Below are 7,102 nucleotides of genomic sequence, written 5' to 3' on the forward strand. Positions count from 1 at the left end.
GAGTAAGAGAAACAACATTGCCTTCCCGCATTTATTTGAGACCAGTGCTTTAAAAAAAAATGACCCCCCATTTCAGTAGTCCACCAGTGAACTGCTTAAAAAAATGCTCAGTGTTTCATCAGAGCAGGGTGGGGGGAGGCAGTTGAACCATGGGAAGTTTCCTTCTAAAGAGGGGTAGCCTAGGATGAAATGGACGTAGGGGGATATCATAGCACATGCTAGCCAAGCAAAGGTGATACATTGCCTAACAAAATGAATTGCAGCAGACAGACCATTTTGCACAGCTTGTACCAGCAGAAGTAGGAAAACACTCCTTTTGTCATGGAGCAAAAAAAGATGGTCAGTGGGCTGAGAATGTGTGTCAGTCTTACCAGGTAGACCAGACAGGAAACATGACCAGATAAGCTAATTTTACTTTATTGTAGAGCTACATTGACAGAATCTTGCAAGTCTGAAAGTACAATTCTTCCGCCATCTCCTTTACAGCCCAAGAAACTAGGGAGGGTCCCTTCTGAGCCTCTTGCCCCACCCACTTTCCAGCTGCAGGCTATGCTGTCTCTTATCTGACTGTTCCCTAGGCAGCATCTCTTTGCCCCATCTTCCAAGGTCTTTCCCACATACCGTTACAGTCTCAGGTGTCAGGAAATAGTTACTAGTCTGTCTTCATGCTGGAGCAAAATAACTTTTTCCATCCATTTACAAGGCAGAAGGTCTTTCTCACTGCCAGACTGCCCACTTGGGTATCTGAGTTGTTTAAAGGTTAAGCCTGCTTCCCCTTTCCTCCATTCCCTAAGGCACTGCAACCTGATGAAAGTGGAGACTGAGAGGAATTTTTGCTCTCAGGATAAGGATAAGGATAAGATCTATTTTTTCTATCATATAGGTTCACTGTGAAAAGCTTGCTAAGTAGTGTAGGACCATCTCTATGAAGTGATATGTACAAGTGGTTGGGAAATTACTTGCTGCTTTTATAGCCCTGATGAACTGATCGATGTACCAGTCTGTTGGCAAATTTGTGAAGAATTACTGCCTTTGTGTCTGTTGTTTTTTCCTTATTTGTATCTGTTGCTTACTGATAGTATTTGTATTCTATGGTAACATCCCGAGCTATGTTCTGACTTTGTTTCTGCATTTTGAGCATGTAAGTTGTGGCTTAATTAGTTGTTTGTGATTGCCATGGCAGGAAGGCTAACCAATTTAAAATATAATGAGTGGTCAGAGACAACTGGTTGCTGGTAAATGGAACTAGAGACTGAAATTAAAACAAGTCCTTGAAATATTTCAACCATCATGGAAGGCAGAATCAGCAAAGGATTTCAAGGCAGAGGGAGACCATCCAGCATCATAATTCATGATTATGACTGACTGACTGAGGTGAAGCAGTTGATATATTTGCTCCTGAGCATGTTTTCCATTCTGGTGAAGCCAGAAAAATTCCTTGGTTTTCAGAGTGATGAAACAATAGGGGAAACAGCTAAAGGCAGCCCCTGGCTCTTTTGCAGTCCCAGAACCTCTTCTGACCATGACTGCTGAAAATTGGGGATGTGGATTTCAGATACTAGATGTTTGTTCACCTCAACAATAGCAAAAACAACCAAAGACTCCACGAAGCAAGCATTCATCGGCATCCTTGTACATTTCAATAATGCAGCCTGATTATAACTTGGGATTATAATGCCCTAAACAAATGTGCTGCCTTGAGTTCCTAAAGAAAAGGCAAGATATAAATCCAACAAAGAAACAGACCTTAGGAACAGCTAACTTGGTGTATCAGTCTCTTCTGACTACCATCAAAAGTCATTGTGCAGTTATTCTCTTTTCCAACAGGGAGGAGAGGAATTATCATATTAATTTCAGTCATTGACCAATAAAAATACATACAATAAAACAGACAACAATATTACCCCTTTCATCAATAACTATTAGCAACCATTTGCGGGCGAAGCTTACACATTATGTAGCAAAATTTTGCAACTTTTAAAGAAATAGATTTATCTTGATTATTTAACAAATAATGCAAGTAAAAATTATCGGAATGCCCAGGGAATTTAAATAAAAGAGGGGTAATCAGCTGAAAGCGAATGTTGCTATAATACTGACAATACAAGAGAACATGGACTGTGGTTTCAATGGCACCTGTACCACAGGGGTAGTATCGAATATCATAAGGGATTTTCCTGTATCTTCCTTCTAAAACAGCTGTAGGGAGAGCATTAAATCAAGCTAAGGATAAAGCTCTCCTGAATTTTGGGACTGTAATATGATACAAGTATGAGTGGTTTGTTCACTAGAATTTGGTTATTTGCAATTATATTATGGGTAAAAACAGCAGTTTCTGCTTGGCCTTCTATACCTAAGATCCTTTGCCTTAGTAGTGACCTGGCTCGATCAAACTCTAAAGTCAAAATGGCATCGTTGGAAAACCCATAGAGACTGTTTCTTTTGGATAGCTGTTTTCCAGGTCATCTCAAAGTTATCTGCCAGTATTAGATGGGTCAGCCCACTGGGGTTATGGTGTAATTTTAGCCAGTGGGTAAAGATATTAATCCATAGATTGGTTTCAAGTGTACTGACTCCTGCTTCCCGTCGGAGTACTGCATTTGGAACACAGCTGGGTACCTGGAAGATGTTTCTTAGAAATTTTGTTTGAACTCTTTCCAAGGTAATCATGTTGTTGTATGGTCCTAATTGGGCCCCATATAACAGTTGTGCTCGAGCTTTGGCTGCAAACAACTTAATTGCAGCGGGAATAAACTGCGCTCCTCTGGAAAAGTAATAGGTTTGGATGGCTAAGGCAGACCTCTGTGTGTTACGGGTTACATAGTCCAGATGGGCATTTCTATTTCCTGAGGCTTGAAAAACTATCCCTAGATATTTGGAGACTTTAACCTGCTCAATGGACTGTCCGCCTAAATTCCAACTTCTTTGTTTAGGGCGTTTAGAAAAAGTAAGGATCTTAGTCTTGGTATAATTTATTATTAATTCCTCCTCGATACAGTAATCTATAAGTGAGTTCAAAGCTCTCTTAAGGCCAATAGAGGTTAATGATAGAATTACTGCATCATCAGCATACAATAATAAGTTAATATGTCTTTGGGCTAATTTAGGGGGGTGAAATGTAGAATTACATAAATAAGACACTAATGAGTTTATATAATAATTAAATAAAACTGGGGCCAGTACACTTCCCTGTCTAACAGGGAGGAAAGGAGAGTCTTAAGAAATCACAGGTGGTTCTAAATTGAATACACCTTTGTCTGAAGAAGGCAAGTTAATTGAACAAAAAAACCTTTACCCACAAGTCCAGCTGAATAAACAATATAAGTACACTCATGACTATTGCAGGAAAGACCAACTAGGAATATCTAAACCCCTGGGTTGATTCCAAAACATCAGTCCAAGCACAGCAAATATTATTTATGGACTCACCCAGTGCCATCTAGATCACCGTGTCCTTTTAGAAAATGTCAGAAGAGATTAAGACATTTGGTGACAGTTGTAACTATGGAGAAACTATATCTCAGTTATAACTATCAATCAGCCAATCAAAGTTTATTGATTAGCCCTTAGACCATATCAAAATACAAAATTTCAGACACAAAATATTAATAAAACCCTATGTAAAACCCTATGTAAAAACAAATTAAGTAAAATAGAAATAAAATACAGTGATTAAATATACAAATGAGGGAGAGTACAAATCATATTTCCAGGTCACCCCTACAATTTACCCCAATCAACCCCGTGTATGCAGATCTCAACTGTATTGTTTTACTCAAGTACCGAGCTGTATTATATGTTATTTTCTAATTCTGACCACACATTAAATATGTTTTAATATGTAGTTCCCAGTGGGTCATTCGTTTAATGTGTGGTCCAAGATACATATCTTCTTCTTATACAAATTACAATCAAATAATATATGTGCAAAGTCTTCTATCTCTGACGTTCCACAAATACAAATGTGTTCGTTAGAAGGAATTTGATGAAACTTCCCATATCTAACCATTGTATCAAGCTGGTCAAATTTTGCTTGGGTAAATACCTCCCTAAAATGTTTTGGCATTCATATCCTTAAATAGTTGGCAGTTTGGAAAGTTTGTTTATATTGGCTCAACCATTTCAAACTGCCAACCTTACTAAGGGTGGTTATATCTTTCTGTGCTTCTATTTCAGAGATTCTTTGAGCAGCTCTCTTTTTGACTTGTTCTCCCGTTGCACAAGAGACAGGAAGACCACAGCTTTTTATATAATTTGTCAATTGTATAATCCAGGAGGTCTGTAATTGGGATTTTATCTGTTCTAGTAAACACAACTTTGGAAGTCTGTCAGTCTCCATTTCATTAATTTTACACCAATAGTTATATGCTCTGATTTTAGACAGTGAGTAGATTGTATAAATTCCCAGTTCGGCTCTAACTGCAGCGGCTAAGGTCCTTTTATCTACACCCAAAATGCTTCTCAGGTGCTGGGATTGTGTTTGTTCTAATAATGAAGTGGAATTTAAGCCCCAGCGTCTGCTCCGTATAAGAGCATAGGAGTAACCTTAGCTTTATACACTTTAATTATTAGGACTAGGGAACCTGGATAACTATGATTTTTTAATTTAAGCAGTAGATTCAAACATGCCCTTGCTCTAAGTGAGCTCCATTGATGATGACAAACCCAAGATCCAGTCTCAGAGAAAGTTAGCTCTAGGTAAGGAAAGGTGTTAACTTATTCAAGTGGTTCACCATCTAAATGCCATCTATGTCTCTGATGTAGTTTTCCAAACACCATAATTTTTTACTTTGATTTATTAATGATTAGAGAATTATCCTGACAGTAGGAGCTAAATCTTCTTAACAGCCTACGCAGTCCTACTTGCAAATATGATAATAATATTATATCATCGGCATAAAGCAAGATGTTGCAATATGTGTTTAGGACCTTAGGCATATGTGCCGTGGGATCCTTCATTAATCCTGGTAAGTCGTTGATGTATAAATTAAATAATAATGGTGCTAGTATGCACCCTTGTCTTACCCCTTTGTATGTATTGATCCTATTTGTCATAGCTCCATTAACCCCAAACCAAGTACTTTCAAACAGGTACTTGTATAGAGCGCTTTAATCAAAACCAGCAGTCTGGCTTCTAATTTGAGAGCAGTTAGTTTACTCCATAATACTTCTCTATTTACTGTGTCAAATGCTGAAGTAAGGTCTATAAAAGCAGCAAACAAGTGTCTCCTTTTACAGACATATTTGGCAATTAGATGGTTCAAAACAAAGCAATTATCAATGATAGATCAGTTTTGTCTAAAACCTGCTTGTTCTTCCACAAGAATGCGTTTTTCATCTACCCAGCTTTCAACTCTGCTCAAGAGGAAACTAAAATATATTTTGGCAATGATATCAATTAAGCTAATGGGCCTCTAATTACTAGGGTCTTTTTTATTCCCTTTTTTATATATGGGGACCACTATTGCCATCTTCCACCCAGCTAGAATATGGCAGGTGTTATTTATATGTGTAAATAGACCTGCCAATAGAGGGCCCCACCAGTCGGGGAATTTTTGAATAATTCAGCTGGTAGAAAATCCTCCCCGGGTGCATTATTACTCTTTAGGCCATTTATAATGGACTGTATCTCTTTTTCTGAGACTGGTGGCCAAGAGGGAGAGGCTTCAATAGATGGTAAATCATTACTTAAGGACTGTTTCTCTGCAGATTCCATTAAAGCAAACAAATGTCAGTAATAATTCTCCCAGTCCTCAGCAGAGATTGATATATCAAATACAAATCTCCGTTCCTTTAGGATTCCTGCTTCTTGGCCTTTTGGCTAAGATCAAGTGTAGTATAACTAATAAAAGACTAGTTGCATCATATTTCTTTGGATCCAACTTGAATCTGGAATGAACTTTTTTTTCCATGTTGTAAGATGCTAAAATTCTCTCCTTGTGTGCACATACATACATACCCACAAAATGGGAATAATCAAAGGTTTCATTCTGGGTATCATAAAGATCAGCATCTTCTTTTCTTCCAGAATTCCATCATAACTGAAGTGATTCTCAAGTTTGTTAGAGATGTAATATTGGCCACGATCAGTACCAAGAACAACTCACACACACAGGTAGTCCTTGCTTAACAATTGCTCATTTAGCGACCATTCAATGATGGCGCTAAAAAGATGACTTGCGACCAGTGCCAAAGTTACAACCATCACAGTGCCCCCACAGTCACATGATCGCGATCCGGATGCTTGGCAACTAGCTTGCACTTACGATGTTTGCAGCATCCCAGCATCATGTGATCGCTATTTGCAACCTTCCCAGCTGGCTTCTGGCAAGCAAACTCAATGCGGAACCACATGATTCACTTAACAACTATGTGATTCACTTAATGGCCATGGAGATTTGCTTAACGATGCTGCAAAAAAGGTCGTAAAATCGGGTCCAGTCATCTGATTTGCTTAATGACTGCATCACTTAGTGATCTAAATTCCAGTCCCAATTATGGTCGTTAAGCAAGGACTACCTGTACCTTTTTCTGTCATGTACAATTACTCCAATGAATTTGTGTCTTTTGCTTATATGGATTCCAAGATGGACTGGGACCTGGTGGCATTTTTCTGCAGTTGAATTACCAGCAGAATTTTCAATGTCAGTGATCTCCTAATTGCAGTATTTATAAAATTATTGATTTAATTGAATTACCTTTGAATATGTCTCTGTGTGTGTGTGTGTGTGTGTGTGTAAATAACCAGACGCTTGCAGAGACTGTTGGCACAGAGAGTACAATTCAATAAGCACAAGGAGATTAGAAATTATCTTGGCTAGGTCCCAATTGTTGGTTTAATTTCTTATTTTAATATCTATCTACCCGACACGTCATCACAAGATTTTTTGAAGGACTGAATATAAGGGAGCTAACACAACAAAGCCAAGCACATAGAAATTCTGCAACTATAATCTTTAGACTTTCATGCCTACTTTTTTTCCTAAACAACTCTTCAGGTAAATTGGACCTAAAATCAATCAACTTTATGGATAATCCACGTGCACATGAACTTTGTCGTATATTGCTTATGGAAATAGTACTTAATTTCAAATAGCTAATT

At 38.1% G+C, this 7,102-nt stretch overlaps 1 pseudogene; it reads left to right on the plus strand.

Moving 5' to 3' along the window:
• The first annotated feature begins 5,801 nt into the window (after window positions 1-5,801).
• LOC112541698 (U2 spliceosomal RNA) lies at window positions 5,802-5,927 on the plus strand (annotated as a pseudogene).
• Window positions 5,928-7,102: the final 1,175 nt, after the last annotated feature.

This window comes from Python bivittatus, unplaced genomic scaffold (assembly GCF_059951505.1).
Source record: "Python bivittatus isolate LINGU-HERP-01145 unplaced genomic scaffold, Pbiv_v1 ctg000700_np1212, whole genome shotgun sequence".
NCBI lineage: Eukaryota > Metazoa > Chordata > Lepidosauria > Squamata > Pythonidae > Python > Python bivittatus.